Raw genomic sequence first — 22,095 nt, forward strand, 5'->3', positions numbered from 1 at the left:
AACGTTACAATAAACTACAATTCATAAGGATTAGGATAAGGCTGAGGTTGGATGCGGGGGACAGGGCTAACCCTAGTCACAGGATAAGGTTGTGACTGCTAATAAGACCAGTCTAATGATTAGGCTTTAGAGGGGGCTAAGACCAGTATAAGCTTCTATAAGCTTCCATGTAAAAATAAAGTAAAATTGACCATTCTATGATGATAAGGCTAGAGACTGGGGCTAACACTAGTCTAAGTCTATGGTTGTGACTTGCCACTGCCCTTGTCACAAATTTAGACTTAGACTAGTGTTAGCCCCAGTCTTATCATCATAGACTGGCTGGGGAATGGGAATGGGGCTAAGACTGGGGCTTATTAAGTACACCCATCTAGTAGCATGTAGGAACCTTTGTCTCCAAAACAGCCTGAATTCTTTGGGGCGTGGAAACGTTACTCGAACGTTGCCGCTTCTTCTTGTTTTTAGCTGATAGGAGTGGAACCCAGTGTGGTCGTCTGCTGCAATAGCCCATCTGTGACAAGGACCGATGAGTTGTGCATTCCGAGATACCGTTCTGCACACCACTGTTGTACTGCGGCATTATTTGTCTGTTTGTGACCTGCCTGTTAGCTTGCACGATTCTTGCCCTTCTCCTTTGACCTCTCATCAATGAGCTGTGCTCGCCCCTAAGACTGCCGCTGACTGGATGTTTTTGATTTGTCGCACCATTCTCAATAAACCTTAGACACTGTCGTGTGTGAAAAACCTAGGAGGCCGGATGTTTCTGAGATACCGGAACCGGTGAGCCTGGCACCGACGATCATACCACGCTCAAAGTTGCTTAGGTCACTCGTTTTGCCAATTCTAACGTTCAATCAAACAGTAACTGAATGCCTCGATGCCTGTCTGCCTGCATCATATAGCAAGCCACGACCACGTGACTCAACCATTTTCATGAACAGCATACCTAATAAACCTGCCACTGAGTGTATATGCCAACATAAGATGAGGCCTAAGGCTGGTCAGTCTGAGGAGAGGGTACTGGGGTCTGGAGCTGAAAGAGGGAGGACAGATGAAGAAGCACGAGCAGCCTGATAGGTTATGACAGGAGCAGTATCCTCCCCCTCTACAGGGGCAGGGTGGCTCAAATGAAAATCTATATCCCAAGGCTCTGCCAGCTGAGAGGATAGGCAGGGGCTACTGGTCAGTCAAACATAGCCAGACTACAGCGCGTGGAAAAGCACACACACACACACACACACACACACACCCACACACACACACTCACACACACACACACACACACACACACACACACACACACACACACACACACACACACACACACGCACACACCACACACACACACAAACAGACACAGACACACACACAGGCACACACGAACAAACAGACACAGACACACACACACACATGAATAAACAGACACAGACACACACACACACACACACACTAACAAACAGACACAGACACATGCACACAAGAAAAAGGAGAGAGAGAGAGAGACGGATAGATAGACAGACAGACCCAACAGCTTCCTCTTATCACAGAGCGAGCCTCAACAGTGTATCCTGCCACAGCATATCTGTCCCTCTCCAGACAGAAGCAGATAGATATTGATCCACACCACCACTTTCTCTCAGTGTGCTTTCCCTCTCTCTCCATCTGTTCTGTCCACTCAGCAAACAGACTGGAGCACTATGATTGTAAACAGCAGTAAACTAAAACAGACATCGCTAAAAACATATCTGGGTAATGTGACTGAATTCGGAGCGCCAGTTGTCCGAGCCTTTGTTTGGTGCCGATCGTAAAGTCGGTGGTTTATGGTTTATGCTCTCGTAAATGATTCATATTCCCGCCAGTCTCACTCTCCCATGGTAAATTCTGGAGCAGGACTGTGTGTATGTGCGTGCGTGTGTGTGTGTGTGTGTGTGTGTGTGTGTGTGTGTGGGGGGGGGGGGGGCAATAATTAGCATGTCTCCTCTCCACTCATTAACTGGACATGTGTTTGTGTGTATGAGGGAATTACGTACGTTGCGAACACAACCCTGCTCAGAACACAGCGCTATTACTACACTATACACACCCAACCTTGCTTCATAACATCAGAGTCAGACAAACATGTTGACTGATTGAGAATTGTGTGATTCCGAAATACAAACGCAGAAAGCAATAACTAGTCATTTGCTCTTCCTGTCTGCCTCTCCATGATGTTCTTAACTGAGTTCCCAGCCTGTTTCTTTTATGAACTATTTTGACAGAATATGAATCACACACACTCAGAGAAAGTGAGAGAAAGTCCACGTGTACACAAACACACTGAGTGTCAGTCACACAGAGCACACGCTCGAATTGAGGGACTGATTGCAAGTAACAAATAAAATCCAAACGGTCAATTACAGCAGGAATTACTCAGCGTTTACGAAAGCTACCTGCGTGGGACAATGTGTAAACACAAAACCAGTCATAGCTGACTTTCAGCCTGAAACACTTTATCCTTAGTGGTTATCCACAAACAGTTTGTTTTCAGGCGAGTGTACCCAGCTGTATCTGGAGCGTGAAAGATGAGTGTGTGCGGTTTCCTTAGTGACCTGCCGCTGGTGGTTGCCGTGGAAACATACCATCACAGCCCTAATCACAATTAACGGTCCAGCTAAATGACCACCCACCTCTACCCTACTACACGATAATTACATGCCTACTGTTCCACTTCTAGTGTGTTTATTTTACATTATGCCTTGGCCTTATTTGTCATCCAGTGTGATCCTGCACTCGGTCAGTTACAGGCACACAATGTACCAATGACCTTTATGCACATACAGCACAGGAGGTGCTTTCTCTTTCTTTTATATTGATAGTTCTGAGAAACTGTGTGATGTACACACGCACACACGCACACACACGCTACTTGGAGAACAAAGGGTCTTTGGTTTGGTTGGTCTTTGCAATACTCTGAGAGCTGTTGGATCATTTCAATAGTAGCTCCTGACGTCTGTTCATGGCTGCTGCCTCTGGTGTCACAGGCAGGCAGGCAGGCAGGCAGGCAGGAAGGCTGGCAGGCTGGCTGGCTGGCTGGCTGGCTGGCTGGCTGGCTAGCTGGCTGGCTGGCTGGCTGGCTGGCTGGCTGGCTCACCAATCTCTCTCAATCAGTGTAGAGGGGACTCAACAATCACATAAAACATGCTGTTCCAACAGGCCCCGGTAATTATGTTCCACACTATAAGGTAGAAGAACCACTGTTTGTTCTAATGACACTATTATAATGTCAGGCCATACACAGAAGTCAGCGAGAGAGAGGGGGAGAGGCACAGAGGGGGAGATGGGGAGAGGGGGAGGGATGGAGAGAGGGAAAGTGAAAGTGATACCCAGACCACATTGGTTTATCAGACGTTAATTAGATGTAATGCTTGAAAGCCTTCAATGGAGACGAGCTATCATTTTCCGACTAAATTGCGGGCGTCAATCTCCCGTGCTATTCCTTAAGTCCCCTGATTCTCTTGAACATTTGTACACCAACAACGTATTTTCAATCGTTGGGCTGGGCAGGCTCTAAATGGAGACAACTTCTATTAAGATAATGATTCTGGTTAATCCACAAAAATGAAAAGATGAGATAAGATAGCTTGCCTAGAAGGCCTGATGCAGTAGAAATCTGCATGGCTGTATAGATGTTTATGAATATGTATGGTTCCATGTAGATAGAACAGAGTGGGGAGTGATTGTGTGTATGTATAGAGGTAGTAATATGTGGTGTATGGGTTCCATGTAAATATAACAGAGGGGGAGGGAAAAGGGGATACCTAGTCAGTTGTCCAACTGAATGCATTCAACTGAAATGTGTCTTCCCGCATTTAACCCAACCCCTCTGAATCAGAGAGGTGCGGGGGGCTGTCGTAATCGACATCCACAGCACCCGGGGAACAGTGGGTTAACTGCCTTGCTCAGGGGTAGATCGACAGATTTTTACCATGTCAGCTCGGGGATTCTATCCAGCAACCTTCCGGTTACTTGCACAACGCTCGAACCACTAGGCTACCTGCAGCTCGTAATTGTGTGTATATATAGAGGTAGTAATACATGTGCCTGTAATTTACATAGTAAATGTGTATTGGTTCCATGCAAACAGCAGATTGAAGAGGGGGAGAGGAGCTGGGTGAAGATGGTGTGAGAGGAGAGGGGTGAAGAAAGAAGGAGAGGAGAGGGTGAAGATGGTGTGAGAGGAGAGGGGTGAAGAAAGAAGGAGAGGAGAGGGGTGAAGAAAGAAGGAGAGGAGAGGGGTGAAGATGGTGTGAAAGGAGAGGGGTGAAGAAAGAAGGAGAGGAGAGGGGTGAAGATGGTGTGAGAGGAGAGGGGTGAAGAAATAAGGAGAGGAGAAGGGTGAAGATGGTGTGAGAGGAGAGGGGTGAAGAAAGAAGGGGAGGAGAGGGGTGAAGATGGTGTGAGAGGAGAGGGGTGAAGAAAGAAGGAGAAGGAGAGGGGTGAAGATGGTGTGAGAGGAGAGGAGTGAAGAAAGAAGGAGAGGAGAGGGGTCAAGAAAGAAGGAGAGGGGTGAAGATGGTGTGAGAGGAGAGGGGTGAAGATGGTGTGAGGGGAGAGGGGTGAAGAAAGAAGGAGAGGAGAGAGGTAAAGATGGTTTGAGAGGAGAGGGGTGAAGAATGAAGGAGAGGAGAGGGGTGAAGATGGTGTGAGAGGAGAGAGGTGAAGAAAGAAGGAGAGGAGAGGGGGGAAGAGAGAAGGAGAGGAGAGGGGTGAAGAAAGAAGGAGAGGAGAGTGGTGAAGAGAAAAGGAGAGGAGAGGGTTGAAGAGAGAAGGAGAGGAGAGGGGTGAAGAAAGAAGGAGAGGAGAGGGGTGAAAAGAAGAAGAGAGGAGAGGGGTGAAGAGAGGAGGAGAGGAGGAGAAAGGTGAAGAAAGAAGGAGAGGAGAGGGGTGAAGAGAGAAGGAGAGGGGAGGGGAGTGGTGAAAAGAAGAAGAGAGGAGAGGGGTGAAGAGAGGAGGAGAGGAGAGGAGAGGAGGAGTGAAGAAAGAAGGAGAGGAGAGGGGTGAAGAAAGAAGGAGAGGAGAGGGGTGAAGAAAGAAGAAGAGGAGAGGGGGAAGAAAGAAGGAGAGGAGAGGGGTGAAGAGAGAAGGAGAGGAGAGGGGTGAAGAGAGAAGGAGAGGAGAGTGGTGAAAAGAAGAAGAGAGGAGAGGGGTGAAGAGAGGAGGAGAGTGGTGAAAAGAAGAAGAGAGGAGAGTGGTGAAAAGAAGAAGAGAGGAGAGGGGTGAAGAGAGGAGGAGAGGAGAGGGGTGAAGAGAGAAGGAGAGGAGAGGGGTGAAGAGAGAAAGAGAGGAGAGTGGTGAAAAGAAGAAGAGAGGAGAGGGGTGAAGAGAGAAGGAGAGGAGAGTGGTGAAAAGAAGAAGAGAGGAGAGGGGTGAAGAAAGAAGGAGAGGAGAGTGGTGAAAAGAAGAAGAGAGGAGAGGGGTGAAGAAAGAAGGAGAGGAGAGTGGTGAAAAGAAGAAGAGAGGAGAGGAGGAGAGGAGAGGAGAGGAGGAGAGGGGTGAAGAAAGGGGTCATCTTGTCTTGCCTCTTTCATCTTGGTTGCGCTGAAGGAGGGGGTGAGGATGCTGCGTACTCTCTTCCAGTGCTCGTTTCTCAGCATCAGCAGACAGTCACTCATGGGCTTAGTGGCAGCCCGGATCATCTACAGAGTGAAAAGGAGGGAGAATCTGAAGCACACAAGAATATACAGTTGAAGTCGGAAGTTTGCATACACTTCGGTTGGAGTCATTAAAACTTGTTTTTCAACCACTCCACAAATGTATTGTTAACAAACTATAGTTTTGGCAAGTTGGTTAGGACATCATCTACTTTGTGCATGACACAAGTCATTTTTCCAACAATTGTTTACAGACAGATTACTTCACTTATAACTCACTGTATCACAATTCCAGTGGGTCAGAAGTTTACATACACTAAGTTGACTGCGCCTTTAAACAGCTTGGAAAATTCCAGAAAATTATGTCATGGCTTTAGATGCTTCTGATCATCATTTGAGTCAATTGGAGGTATAACTGTGGATGTATTTTAAGGCCTACCTTCAAACTCAGTGCCTCTTTGCTTGACATCATGGGAACATTTTTAAAATCAGCCAAGACTTCAGAAAAGACCTGGTTCAAGACCTGGTTCATCCTTGGGAGCAATTTCCAAATGCCTGAAGGTACCACGTTCATCTGTACAAACAATAGTACACAAGTATAAACACCATGAGACCACGCAGCCGTCCTACCGCTCAGGAAGGAGAAGCATTCTGTCTCCTAGAGATTAACGTACTTTGATGCGAAAAGTGCAAATCAATCCCAGAACAACAGCAAAGGACCAGATGCTGGAGGAAACAGGTACAAGCGTATCTATATCCACAGCAAAACATGTCCTATAGCGACATAACCTGAAAGGCCGCTCAGCAAGGAAGAAACCACTGCTCCAAAACTACCATAAAAATAGCCAGACTACTGTTTGCAACTGCACATTGGGACAAATATCATACTTTATGGATAAACGTGCACTGGTCTGATGAAACAAAAATAGAACTGTTTGGCCATTATGACCATTGTTATGTTTGGAGGAAAAAGAGGGAGGCTTGCAAGCCGAAGAACACCATCCCAACCGTGAAGCACAGGGGTGGCAGCATCATGTTGTGGCGGTGTTTTGCTGCAGGAGGGACTGCTGCACTTCACAAGATATATGGCCTCATGAGGATGGGAAATTATGTGGATATATTGAAGCAACACCTCAAGACATCAGCCAGGAAGTTAAAGCTTGTTCACAAATGGGTCTTACAAATGGACAATGACCCCAAGCATACTTCCAAAGTTGTTGAAAAGGACAACAAAGTCAAGGTATTGGAGTGGCCATCACAAAGCCCTGATCTCAATCCTACAGAAAATTTGTGGGCAGAACTGAAAAAGCGTGTGCGAGCAAGGATGCCTACAAACCCGACTCAGTTACACCAGCTCTGTCAGGAAGAATGGGCCAAAATTCACCCAACTTATTGTGGGAAGCTTGTGGAAGGCTACCCATAAAGTTTGACCCAAATTAAACCATTTAAAGGCAATGCTACCAAATACTAATTGAGTGTATGTAAACTTCTGACCCCCTGGGAATGTGATGAAAGAAATAAAAGCTGAAATAAATCATTCTCTTTTTTTTAAAATTATTATTCTGACATTTCACATTCTTAAAATAAAGTGGTGATCCTAGCTGACCTAAAACAGGGAATATTTACTCGGATTAAATGTCAGGAATTGGGAAAAACTGATATTAACTGTATTTGGCTAAGGTGTATGTAAACTTCCGACTTCAACTGTACATGTACTGTACATACTACAGCATACAGATCATGCACATGTACAGTACCAGTCAAAAGTTTGGACACACCTACTCATTCAAGGGTTTGTCTTTATTTTTACTATTTTCTAAATTGGAGAATAATAGTGAAGACATCAAAACTATAAAATAACACATATGGAATCATGTAGTAACCAAAAAAGTGTTAAACAAATCAAAATATATTTGAGATTCTTCAAAGTAGCCACTCTTTGCCTTGATGACAGCTTTGCACACTCTTGGCATTCTCTCAACCAGCATCACCTCCAACACGTCAAATAATCATGTCAAATGTCAAATAATCTCAGGAGGAGATGGAGGAATCAGCATGCCTAGCCCTCTTTTGTGTTCCTGTCCAGTCGTATGTGGGCAATGGTCATCACTAAGTCCTCAGATCCTATGGTCCTCTGTGTTGAAACTAACACAGGAAGCAATGCTAGAATACTGAAGACTTGGAGGCAGAACTCCAGTGGAGTACAGGGCATTGTGGCTGAAGCTCCAAGACATCACTGATCTTTTACTGTTACCGCTGTTCATAAATGCTAAAAAGGTGATCATAAAGTGATCATAAAGTGATCATAAATGTTCATGAAGCATTGGGTGACATATGTAGGTGCTCTCTGGCTGACAATACTGTACGTTTCATGTGGTATTGGGATGTGTTTACTGGTGTAAACAGTATCCATCATTTTCATTTATTAGCATTTTCTATTGACGGTATAACATTCCAGACACAATGTAATACAAATAATAATTTATTCATCTGTGTGTTTTGGCAATGTTCTGTCGGTAATAATTTATTAGTGCTCTAACACAATAAAATATTTGGAAAGGACAAGTGTTGTTCGGCAGTTTAGAGTGTTTATGCCATATATATTTGGCTTTGTATAGCCACATATTTGCGGCCACAGGATTACAGTGACTTGTGTTTGTTTCTCTGCCTCCATGGAGACCTTCTTTATGGGTCTGCTCCTGCTGCTGGTTGCAGATGGTGTGTAAAGGCTCTGAACCACACACACACACACACACACACACACACACACACACACACACACACACACACACACACACACACACACACACACACACACACACACACACACACACACACACACACACACACACACATACCAACAGCGCACTAGCCATACACCACTCAGAAACACAGCGTGTGCCACATCTCCATATTACATCCACATCTCAGCACGATATCCACATCGACTGCTAGAGTGGTTGTTAAGTGAACAATGAGTCAGGAGTGTGGTCATACAGCAAGCGGGCAAGTAAACACCATCTGAGTCAAAGTCACTAAATCAAACAGGTAAAAATGTCATTAAGCTCCTGTATCCCCCCTGGATCTGAGGGCTGTATGTGTACTGCATACATACAGTACCACAAGATTTATGGGTCATTGGTGCACAACATTTCTGATGGATTGGTGTTAAAATCAGACCTGAGTTCCAATACATGTGTATTTGATTATTTGTTTTTTCAGCACTTATTTTCGGTGTATTTGAGTATTTTCAAATAATTATGCCTGGATGCTGATTGGTTGATAGCAGGGAGTTATTCACGACAATCTCCCTGGGTAATGCCTGTTAACAGTTCCATTTGGATTATGAATGTGCTGTCCCACAGCCCAGCTAGGCAATTCATAAACTTAATCTCCACTGGAAAATAGTGTCTAGACATTATTTCTCCATGATTGTAGCCTAGCATTTGGTTTGCAACATTGGGGTTTATCTAAACCTTGCTGCCTGCCGCTCCGTACCTGTGTAACAATGTTGCAGGTGTTTTGTTGCAATCTCCACCTTCCCATATAGAGAATGAAGGCATCGGGGTGAGATTGACAGCTTCTCTGAGCCAGGCAAATTCATTGATCAGGATCATTATTATGGATATATGCAAATAAATGGCAATAAAAACAAAGTTAAAACAAAAAAAAATGCACCTAGTTTACTGTCATTTCAGCTGCCTGATGTGATCGTATGTTAGCGTTAGTTGGCTAGCTAGCAGAGCAGAAGTAGAAAGCGTTGCACTGCAACCTTTCTACTTAGAACGGATGACCACCCTGCTTTGCTAACAACCATGCCAATCGAATTCAATTTGGCTAGCAGCTTCAGAATCTCAGAACTAACAACTGGCTTTTGTCCGGACTATATTGTATGGTGGAAGGATGAAATAAAATGTATTTACTCATTAAAATAAAGTTTTAATACAAATATTGCAATGAAACAGCAGGGAGCAGGTCTCGAACCCTAGACCTACTAGCCCGAGGTCCGGCGCGCTATCGACTGTGCTGTAAAAGCATGCTCGCTCCGCGCTTATAAACCCAGGGTCGTTACAATATGTTGTTCATATGTTGTTCATATGTTGTTCATCTTTTTTATTTCGTTTGCAACCGTTTTATAAAAGCAAGAAGGTCCTCAAACCCGGGAATTATCGTGAATAACACCCTCCTGAGGGCTGTTTCCCCGGTCCTTTGCTTCACGTCGGGCCTAAGAACAGCCATTAGTCAGCAGTTATTCACACAATAATCCTCGGGTTCCCATTCCTTTTTACTTAAATACTCAACCACTTGTCTTTTCAAAAAAAGAATATCTAATGTCTTGAAAGTAATTAAAATACCCTAAATAGTATTTGAACCCAGGTCTGGTTAAACTCACTCTATATACTGTATTAGGCAGAATTTATCCATTGATAATTCAAAATACAATTGATAGTGCCTTGGTAGCATCCTAGGCAGAGAGCTCATGCAAATGTGTACATATTGTTACAAAAAAAAATGTTTTCATTGTTTTTGGACCTAAAATGGTTGTTTTTGATAACAATTAGTCTTTATTGCAAATTTCTGGTGTTTTGAGCCACGGATCTGCAGATTGACTGACAGGCAAACTATATTTAGGTTGGGTAGGTATCTAGTTAGCTGGCTAATGTTTTTGTTTGGAAAATGCATCTGGACATAGTACCAGCTTTTTTATTTCACCAGGCTGCCAGTTCCTGATCTTTTGAGAACATCATGTGAGGAGTCACTTGAAGAGTGTTAGGAATGGGAGATGGAGGAATACAGTGCTGAGGCAGAGGGCTCATAGTGAGGACGACTGGCTACTATTCTGAACTTTGCGTGGTGAGCTTTCTGGCACCCAGAGCTGCCGAGGCATCACCTAAGTGGGTGCTTCACAGAGTGGAAGAGTAGACCTGTGGCTATATGACTCCGGCTGGTTCCCAGACTTGCCCTCTACAAGATCATCAGCAGACTCCATCACCATCATTTACCATCCTGTGACCAGCTACTCAAGCGGCAAGTAGCCTAGTGGTTAGAGTGTTGGACTAGTAACCAAAAGATTGCAAGATCGAATGCCTGAGCCGACAAGGTAAAAATCTGTTGTTCTGCCTCTGAACAAGGCAGTTAACCCACTATTCCTAGGCTGTCATAGAAAATAAGAATATGTTCTTAACTGACTTGCGTAGTTAAATATAGGAAGAAAAAAACTCCATGAACCAACCCTCTCCATCTGCAGAGGATGCAGAATTCAAAGACCTGGCCTCTATTGGTTGACCTGACCTGTCATGATACATTGCTTGTTTGTCTTCTATTATGAAAAGCACTATAGAAGTTTCATAAATTATTATTATTTGAATCACAATCAAATATAGCAATTTAGACCATATAAATCTTCTTAGCCACCCTGTTCCATTGCCATGGCAATTATGAATCATAAAAATACACATGACCACATCACACAATCAATTAGGTAGAACGTTGGAATTAGAATGTTTGGTTGATAAGAGCCAGTGTTTATTTAAACCCATTGCCATGGTGATTCTAAATCATACAAAAACATTGCCTTTTGAATATGATGATATCTCAATTGAATGCAGCCTGTTTTCAATGTAGAATGCTTGGTTGGAACTCAGTTTCGGTGGAAACAAACCCAAGACTAGGTGTGCGACTTGTGCTCTGCTATCTGAGATTATCTATTTGTCAACAATGGGTGTGTTCGTAAAATTCACTCTGGAGTGCCAGAGTGCTCTCCGAGCGCGCTCTGGGTGTTTCATAAATTCAGAGCACTGTCAGATCGTCCATTCCTCTGGATGCTCTGGCTGAGGAGTAGGGTTGATCCGAGCATTCTGACCTCACAACTGCAGTCAAGCACCCGAGCTAACTGGCTCACTCTGACTCTAGCCATGAATTCTTTGTGGGTAAAGTTTTCTAGCTTAGCTACCTGTTCTTTGTCAGTTAGCCTGCGGTCTACACACACTACAGTGGATATTCTAGACAATTAAACATGGCAAAATTAACACAGTATGTATTTATTAGCATATCAAGCTCAACTTTTTATAGTCAGGCAACATATGAGATGTGAGTGGGCAACTTTCCATTCTGAAGAAGGAGTTAATTTTCTCTCGCATGAGCTCAAAACCAGCCGGCATTGTATTCAACCAAAGAGTCTCCCGTTTCTATAAAGAATGGTACACCTCTGATTGTAAATCCACACTAAGCCAGATCGAGTCCATTTTAAAAGAATTAAGAACGGCTCTTCTCTCAACTGAGGAAGCTGGCTTGATGGGAGCCCACATCTCTCTCCATGAACTCAAAAGAGCACTGTATAACATAAATAAAGGCAAATCACCTGGTTGTAATGGTATTCCTCCTGAGGTCTATTTACAATTTTGGAACCACTTAGGTCCACTGTTACTTGAAATTATTAACACAGCCGTTCACAAAGGTACATTTGGAATGGGTGTAAATACAACACTAATTTAGCTTTTGTGATAAACACAGATATTAAAAAAAAACATCTACAAAACGTACTTACCCAAATTGGTACATCCGGACCAAAACGGGTTTGTTAAAAAACGATTATCCAGAGATAACCTCCTTACATATCTTACATGCTTCATCAGAAACCAAAGCTCCTTGGGTAGTTCTATCTCCCGACGCAGAAAAAACTAGGGAATATGGTGCCATTTGGGACACAGCCAGAGCTGTGGATGATGAAAGCAACTGGGACCTCCTGACTTCTGTTTGATACTTGTCACTCTATCATTAGATGTGAACCTGGCACCCTCGGACGCCATTGGTCAGTTCTGCTTTCAGACACAAACACTTCTACTGTATGTCTAGAGCCTCAAAGACAAAGGCTATTGGCTGAAAAGAAATCCCTAAGCCTGAACTTGTTTAGGGACATGTCCTCTTTCTTCCTGCAATGCAGTCAGAAAGAGTGCACTAAGATTATCCTGCTTTAGATTGAAAACATATGACAATGGGTTCACAGTAGAATGACAATGGTGACTACATACACATCCTCGCTGCAGAGGTTTGAATCAATTTACAGAATTGAAGATGACCTGGCCTCCACAATCACCCGGGAGGGCTTGATGAGATTTAGGGACCTGTGGTAGGCAAGAGTACAGATTTCATAGCCCAACTCGAGGTTATGATCAGATAGCTTGTCAAAACTGCTGTAAAACTAAGCAGTTCAGAATAGATCATCTAATTTTGACTCACTACATAAAATGAGCAGAAAAAGTACATACCAGAAAAATTTCACTTTGGCATAGTACCAGTCAAAAGTTTGGTAAAAGACCAAGTCCATATTATGGCAAGAACAGCTCGAATAAGCAAAGAGAAACGACAGCCCATCATTACTTTTAGACATGAAGGTCAGTCAACCCAGAAAATATCAAGAAGTTTCTTCAAGCGCAGTCGCAAAAACCATCAAGCGCTATGATGAAACTGTCTCTCATGAGGACCGCCACAGGAAAGGAAGACCCAGAGTTACCTCTGCTGCAGAGGATACATTCATTAGAATAACTGCACCTCAGATTTCAGCCCAAATAAAAGCTTCACAGAGTTCAAGTAACAGACACATTTCAACATCAAGAGACTGCGTAATCAGTCCTCCATGGTCAAATTGCTGTAAAGAAATCACTACTAAAGGAAAGCAATAAGAAGAAGAGCTTGGGCCAAGAAACACAAGTAATGAACATTAGACCGATGGAAATCTGTCCTTTGGTCTGATGAGTCCAAATGTGAGACTCTTGATTCAAACCCCCATGTCTTTGTGAGACGCAGAGTAGGTTAACGGATGATCTCTGGATGTATGGTTCTCACCGTGAAGCATGGAGGAGAAGGTGTAATAATGTGGGGGTTCTTTGCTGGTGACACTGTCAGTGATTTATTTAGAATTCAAGGCACAATTAACCAGCATGGATCCACAGCATTCTGCAGCGATACACCATCCCATCTGGTTTGTGCTTAGTGGGACTATCATTTGTTTTTCAACAGGACAATGAACCAAAACCCAACACACCTCCACACTGTGTAAGGGCTATTTGACCAAGAAGGAGAGTGATGGAGTGCTGCATCAGATGACCTGGCCACCACAATCACCCAACCTCAACCCAATTGATATGGTTTGGGATGAGTTGGACCACAGAGTGAAGGAAAAGCTGCCAACAAGTGCTCAGCATATGTGGGAACTCCTTCAAGACTATTGGAAAAGCATTCCAGGTGAAGCTGGTTGAAAGAATGCCAAGAGTGTGCAAAGCTGTCATCAAGGCAAAGGGTGGCTACTTTGAAGATTCTCAAATATAACATACCGTAATTGCTGGACTATTAAGCGCACCTGAATATAAACCGCACCCACTGAATTATTAAAAATATGTATTTTGTACATAAATACGCCGCACATGTCTATAAGCCGCAGGTGCCTACCGGTACATTGAAACAAATTAACTTTACACAGCCTTTAAACGAAACACGGCTTGTAACAAAAATAAATAGGCTTTAACGAAACACGGCTTGTAACAAAAATGAAAACAGTAGCCTACCAAGACTCCTCCTGTGCACTGAAACCACTGAAGTCATCTCCTTCGGTGTCGGAGTTGAATAGCCTCAGAATTGTTTTCATTGTCGCTCTCGTCTCTTTCATCCGGAGGCAAATACCCCGCTGAGCTCATGCTGCCCCTTCAACACGCAGCAGTCCAGCCTTTCGAAACCCGTTGATGATAGTGGATTTTTTGACAATCGCATGCGGCCCGTTTTAGTGAAGGATTTCTCCCCACTTGTCATCCAAGCCTCCCACTGAACACGGAGCGCCACCTTAAATGCACGATTTACGCTGATGTCCAGATCGATCGCCTTCAACTTGAAAACTGCATCATATGCATTTCTCCGTGTCTTTACCATGATGAGGGTGACAAAATTACTACCGTAATCAGAATGATGGGAAGTTTGAGCGCGCTCGATTTACGTCACATTATGTGACGGTGCTGTTTTTTGGCGGCGGCATGAATCTTGCGAAAGCGTGAAAAATCCATAAATTAGCCGCGTCATTGTATAACCCGCCAGGTTCAAAGTGTGGGAATAAAGTAGCGGCTTATAGTCCAGCAATTACGGTATATTTGAATTTGTTTAACACTTCTTTGGTTACCACATGATTCCATATGTGTTATTTCATGGTTTTGATTTCTTCACTATTATTCACTATGTGTCCAAACTTTTGAGTGGTACTGTATGTAATGCATCAATATTATGATTTAAACGATGGGCACATACAGTTGAAGTCAGAAGTTTACATAAATCTTTGTCAAGTACAGTTAAACTCAGTTCTTCACAATTACTGACATTTAAACCTAGTAAATATTCCCTATCTTAGATCAGTTAGGATCACCACTTTATTTTAAGAATGTGAAATGTCAGAATGATAGCAGAGAGAATGATTTATTTCAGCTTTTATTTATTTCATCACAATCCCAGTGGGTCAGAAGTTTACATACACTCAATTAGTAGTATGTACAGTACATGTACAGTTGAAGTCGGAAGTTTACATACACCTTAGCCAAATACATTTAATATCAGTTTTTCACAATTCCTGACATTTAATCCTAGTAAAAATTCCCTGTTTTAGGTCAGCTAGGATCACCACTTTATTTTAAGAATGTGACATGTCAGAATAATAGTAGAGATAATTATTTATTTCAGCTTTTATTTCTTTCATCACATTCCCAGTGGGTCAGAAGTTTACATACACTAAATTAGAATTTGGTAGCATTGCCTTTAAATTGTTTAACCTGGGTCAAATGTTTTGGGTAGCCTTCCACAAGCTTCCCACAAAAAGTTGGGTGAATTTTGGCCCATTCCTCCTGACAGAGCTGGTGTAACTGAGTCAGGTTTGTAGGCCTCCTTGCTCTCACACGCTTTTTCAGTTCTGCCCACAAATGTTCTATGGGATTGCTTCATTATATCCACATAATTTTCCTTTCTAATGACGCAATCTATCTTGTGAAGTGCACCAGTCCCTCCTGCAGCAAATCACCCCCACAACATGATGCTGCCACCCCCGTGCTTCACGGTTGGGATGGTGTTCTTCGGCTTGCAAGCCTCCCCCTTTTTCCTCCTAACATAACGATGGTCATTATGGCCAAACAGTTCTATTTTTGTTTCATCAGACCAGAGGACATTTCTCCAAAAAGTATGATCTTTGTCCCCATGTGCAGCTTTTTTTATGGTGTTTTGGAGCAGTGGCATCTTCCTTGCTGAGCGGCCTTTCAGGTTATGTCGCTATAGGACTTGTTGTACTGTGAATATAGATACTTTTATACCTGTTTCCTCCAGCATCTTCACAAGGTCCTTTGCTGTTGTTCTGCGATTGATTTGCGCTTTTCACACCAAAGTACGTTTATCTCTAGGAGACAGAACACGTCTCCTTCCTTAGCGGTATGACGGCTACATGGTACAGATGAACGTGGTACCTTCATGCAATTGGAAATTGCTCCCAATGATGAACCAGACTTGATTTTCCCATGATATCAAGCAAAGAGGCACTGAGTTTGAAGGTAGGCCTTGAAATACATCCACAGGTACACCTCCAATTGACTCAAATTATGTCAATTAGCCTATCAGAAGCTTCTAAAGCCATGACATCATTTTCTGGAATTTTCCAAGCTGTTTAAAGGCACTGTCAACTTAGTGTATGTAAACTTCTGACCCACTGGAATTGTGATGCAGTGAATTATAAGTGAAATAATCTGTCTGTAAACAATTGTTGGAAAAATTATTTGTGTCATGCACAAAGTAGCTGTCCTAACCGACTTGCCAAAACTATAGTTTGTTAACAAGAAATTTGTGGAGTGGTTGAACAACGAGTTTTAATGACTCCAACCTAAGTGTGTGTAAACTTCTGACTTCAGCTGTAGGTGTAAAGGGCATTTTCCTTGTTGACTTACCATTCTGTTAGGGAAGGTGCTGAAGTCCTTTACCATGATCTGTCTGAGCATGTCAGGGTCAGCTACCACCACCACGGGCCTCCGGCCTAGATAGTATTTGGAGAGACAACACAGGACAGGTTGACATGCCAGACACATTTGTTTGCACGCATACACACACAAAGGCATACACACAGGAGCATTCACACAGCCACACACCCACACAAACAGACACACATGCGCACACATGCGCACACACACACATACACCACACACATACATCACACACACACAAACGGCTTTGGGGCTAGCATGAATAAATAACAGGACGCCAATCAAAAGTGGTGGTCATCACAGAGGAAGTGAGGCCTGGGGAGAAATATACTCAAAACCACACCCACACACCTTAGACTTGGACTTGTTGAGGAGGCTAATACTGAAGTAGAGTCTTACAACAGAAGAACAACAAGCCATGGGCTTGATAAACCACAGGATTTAAAGGAGCAAAGTCATGGCTTTGTTTGTTTCCTACAGCACCACTCGTTATTGTTCTAAGCTAGTCCTCTCTGTCAGGATTGCCTCAGTTCACTGCAATGATGGCCAGGAAACACTGACTAACTGCTCAGTCCTATCTCACCATGTTATAGGACATAGGCCATAGGAGATTTGTCACAAGGCTGAGTGGAGGGCTAATGCCTGGTGCTATAAAGCCAAGGTTAAAAGGTAAGGAGAAAGTCCTCTCTCACAGGAACTCCATCTTGTTAAGTGCCTTTTTAATGAAAGTACATTTCAAATGCAATTTTTTTTGAAGATAATTAGACACTGCAGATTGATAATTGGATATTAAATCTTCCAGGCAAATAAGAGATACAATACATCTAGGAATATTGGAGGATTTAAAATCTCCTCATTTATTGGAGAGTCTAAGGTTTCCAATCATCAGTGGAATACAGTCTGGGTAAAGGTAGCTAGTATAAATATGATATTCAGCCCTGAGCGAGGGGCTGTATGGGGAGCCACAGTGGAGCACTGAGACTGTCTGTCACTATGAATTAAGAGTACTGTGCTCATCCCTGGCTCCCCTAAGTTACTCACACGCACACATGCACGCGCACACACAGACAGCTATTCCTGCTGCTCCTATGGCAGTGTCTCATTCCTACAGTGACACACTAATCCAGCTCAGCCTGTGGCCAATCTCTATTCCTGTTATAGTTGTTATAATACCTACAGAAAAACATGTTGCCTCTGATAGATGCAGGGTGTCTATAGTCATTCAGACTACTACAACAGCTGTGAATAGTTACATTAACGAAACAATTCCTCTCAAAACTTTTAAGTCAGCATTTTTGGTTGAGGGACTGATGGTATAGTGGGCTTTCAACAGATTCACAAACAACTCCTGGACCCATAAAACAAAAGGTCTCAGAGTAGGAGTGCTGATCCAGGATCAGTGTTGCCTTTTCGATCATAATGAATAAGATTATGAGGGGGGGGGGGGGGGGCTGATCCTATATCATCACTCCTACTCAGAAACATTATTTGAACATAGGCCATGAACTCTGGATGACATGAAAGGAGGGTAGGCTACAGAAGATGTTGCTCTAGTCTTGTCCCCAGTTGCAAAGCTAATGTTACTCCACATGTAGCAGGGTTTAAATAGTACGGGGTAATGGTCCAGCAGTAGAGGGAGGACTCTGACCTCCATTTAAAGGAAGGTCATTTAACAATCCATTTGTCTGTTTATGACTGCACCAGGCTGTGACACTGGACAGGTAATGGTTCAGTTATCTGGCCCGGAAGTGAGTTCCATTCCATAGCCTGCATGGGTAACATTATAACCACTCTGGCCTGGCTACTCAGACCAACTAGTAGCTATGCAGGCTCCTCTGTGTGTTGGTGTGTTTCATGACCCATCGGTGGCTATAGTCGCAACACCGTAACTATACAAATGTATGAATGCATATCATTCCATTTGTGTGTTTGCAAAGTTAAGGTGTAAGTTTCACCTGCCATTGTATGGTCCTGCTGTATTTTAGTTTCCAAAATACAAATCACAAATATTTCTGCCTGAGCATAATCATGGTGAATTTTGTTAGCAGAGAAACTAGGTTTTTTGTGTGTTTTTTTTTCTTCTTCGATTGTCCATTAGATGTGATATGATCTGATCAGATATGATCTGTATTTATGTTATACAGTTGAAGTCAGAAGTTTACATACACTTAGGTTGGAGTCAATAAAACTTGTTTTTCAACCACTCCACACATTTCTTGTTAAAAAAAACTATAGTTTTGGCAAGTTGGTTAGGACATCTACTTTGTGCATGACACAAGTCATTTTTCTAACAATTGTTTACAGACAGATTATTTCACTTATAATTCACTATATCACTGTATCCAGTGGGTCAGAAGTTTCCATACACTGAGTTGACTGTGCCTTGAAACAGCTTGGAAAATTCCAGAAAATGATGTTATGGCTTTAGATGCTTCTGATAGGCTAATTGACATAATTTGAGTCAATTGGAGGTGTACCTGTGGATGTATTTCAAGGCCTACCTTCAAACTCAGTGAAGCTTTGCTTGATATCATGGGAAAATCAAAAGAAATCAGCCAAGACCTCTACAAGTCTGGTTCATCCTTAGAGCAATTTCCAAATGCCTGAAGGTACCACGTTCATCTGTACAAACAATAGTACGCAAGTATAAACACAATGGAACCACGCAGCCATCATACCGCTCAGGAAGGAGACGCGTTCTGTCTCCTAGAGATGAACATACTTTGAGGCGAAAAGTGCAAATCAATCCCAGAACAGCAGCAAAGGACCTTGTGAAGATGCTGGAGGAAACAGGTACAAAGTATCTATATCCACAGTACAACGAGTCCTATATCGACATGAAAGGCCACTCAGCAAGGAAGAAACCACTGCTCCAAAACCGCCATAAAAAAGCCAGACTATGGTTTTCAACTGCACATGGGGACAAAGATCGTACTTTTTGGAGAAATTTCCTCTGGTCTGATGAAACCGTGAAGCACGGGGGTGGCAGCATCATGTTGTGGGGGTGCTTTGCTACAGGAGGGACTGGTGAACTTCACAAAATAGATGGCATCATGAGGATGGGAAATAATGTGGATATATTGAAGCAACATCTCAAGACATCAGTCAGGAAGTTAAATCTTGGTCGCAAATGGGTCTTCTAAATGGACAATGACCCCATGCATTCTTCCAAAGTTGTGGCAAAATGGCTTAAGGACAACAAATTCAAGGTATTGGAGTGGTATTGGAGTGGTCAACTGAAAAAGTGTGTGTGAGCAAGGAGGCCTGCAAACCTGACTCAGTTACACCAGCTCTGTCAGGAGCAATGGGCCAAAATTCACCCAACTTATTGTGGGAAGCTTGTGGAAGGCTACCCATAATGTTTGACCCAAATTAAACCATTTAAAGGCAATGCTACCAAATACTAATTGAGTGTATGTAAATTTCTGACCCACTGGGAATGTGATGAAATAAATAAAAGCTGAAATAAATAATTCTCTCTACAATTTTTCTGACATTTCACATTCTTAGAATAAAGTGAAAAACTGAGTTAAATGTATTTGGCTAAGGTGTATGTAAACTTCCGACTTCAACTGTATGTCTCATATGAAAAATAAAGACACTTTGAAAGACTTGGTTCTAGCACTGAGTGCTTTCAACTTTGATAAGTTGATAGGGGAGCGTTCTGAGACGACGGGTTCAATCAATGTGCCATGAGCCTCTTTCTTCTGGAGAAACGACGTATCGAGCTAGTGTACTACTCTTGCTGAAGGCTGTAGTAATGTATTTTGGCATATATCCGTGCATTCTGGCTTAAGTTTGCTTTTCCTGTCATGGCACGAAATCCAGCCATAGTGAAAGCAATTATCCCCGCTCTACTCCTCCAACCTTTTACATACAGAGAGAACGAGAGGAGCCTTCTCCCTTTGATGTGCTCTTAAGGAAAAAAATCTGCCTTCCATAAGCAGGCCTGTATAATCAACGCAGAGCTAATCTATCTGCACATCTAAGTGTGTGGCACTGGCATAAGTTTTCCAAGAAGCTTATTTTTTAATCTTAGGGTGTTGCTTTTCACTAGCCTGGTCCCAGATCAGTTTGTGCTGTCTTGCCAATTCTTACGGTCATCGTCACATCATTGTTTGGCAAGACAAGCACAAACAGATCTGGGACCAGCCTAGCTTTTCACAAGCTTCACTGATACTTCTAACACGTCTAACAGAGGACAGGTTAGAACACTGGACAAGTCAATAAGAGTGTCCTGTATGACTTGGCTAGGATGTCAATGCAGAGAAGTGTCAATCACTTACCCACATACTCTCCCATACTTGTGAATCAGGTCCATGTGAACACCGGAAAAGCCCTGAAAAGAAAGATTAGAAAGGAACCAACTGAGATTCTATATAATTGATCATTTTATATGAGAGGCTTTGGTGACATCTTATCCATTCTCTCTGCTATAATGAAATGATGTGATTCCCTGTGGGTAGCTGATTGACATCTGCTAAATAAGCACTGTTCGTTGTCTTAGCTACTGGTGTAAACTTCAAAGAAACACCCTAGCAGCACACGACGACAGCTGCATTGATTTGTCTGACACGTCTTAGCAACCTCAGACTCCTTCACATTACTGTGTCAGATGCCGACAATGACACATGACTGACATCTTAATAAAGATGCTAAAACTTTACCATGAACTATGATCCCTGACCAACAGGGTACTGGAAATGCAAAGTGTGTGTGTGTGTGTGTGTGTGTATGTGGTGTGTGTGTGTGTGTGTGTGTGTGTCTGTGTGTGTGTGTGTGTGTGTGTGCGTGAGAGAGGGTATGTGAGTATGGTTCCTTAAAAACACACGCTTCTTGAACTGCGTGCTTCTCCATACAAACGAGTCGTTTTATCTGAAAAACTGCCTTTCATCTTCTTCCAGTTGACTTGTTTGCAATCTTCTACAGAACAACAGGCTTGACAGACTGACAGAAAGAAGGAGAAGTGACGGTTTCAGTTCTGCTGTGCATTGATCTTCACTATTGATCTGCTCAAACAGTTCCTGTCTCAAGGTCTGTGTGTGTGTGCACGTGTGTGTGTTTTGGATTTTACTATCCTTGTGGGGACATTTCGCCAGTCCTCACAGGGAAAAACATTTAGGTGTTAGGGTTAGAGGTCTGGGTTTAAGGTTAAGGCTAGGTTAAGGGTTAGGTTTAGGGGGTTAGGGAAAATAGGATTTTGAATGGGAATCAATTGTTTGGTTTCCACAAGGACAGTAAAACAAACAGGTGTGTGTGTGTGTGTGTGTGTGTGTGCGTGCGTGCGTGCGTGTGAGAGAGCGCTTAACTCATCACAGCTCTATAATACAAAACATCAGCCACTGTGATTTTAGACTCAGAGCATTCAGTTCCTTTCACATCAATCTGGGGAATGAATCCATGGTAGGCCTACTGCAACGTACTGCAACGTAGCTACTGCAACGTAGCACACTTAATTCAACCACACTTAA

General features: G+C 43.0%; 1 pseudogene; it reads right to left on the bottom strand.

Moving 5' to 3' along the window:
• Positions 1–22,095, bottom strand: part of LOC139407109 (thromboxane-A synthase-like) — a 75,934-nt pseudogene that overhangs the window by 45,885 nt on the left and 7,954 nt on the right.

This window comes from Oncorhynchus clarkii, chromosome 1 (genome assembly GCF_045791955.1).
Source record: "Oncorhynchus clarkii lewisi isolate Uvic-CL-2024 chromosome 1, UVic_Ocla_1.0, whole genome shotgun sequence".
Lineage (NCBI taxonomy): Eukaryota > Metazoa > Chordata > Actinopteri > Salmoniformes > Salmonidae > Oncorhynchus > Oncorhynchus clarkii.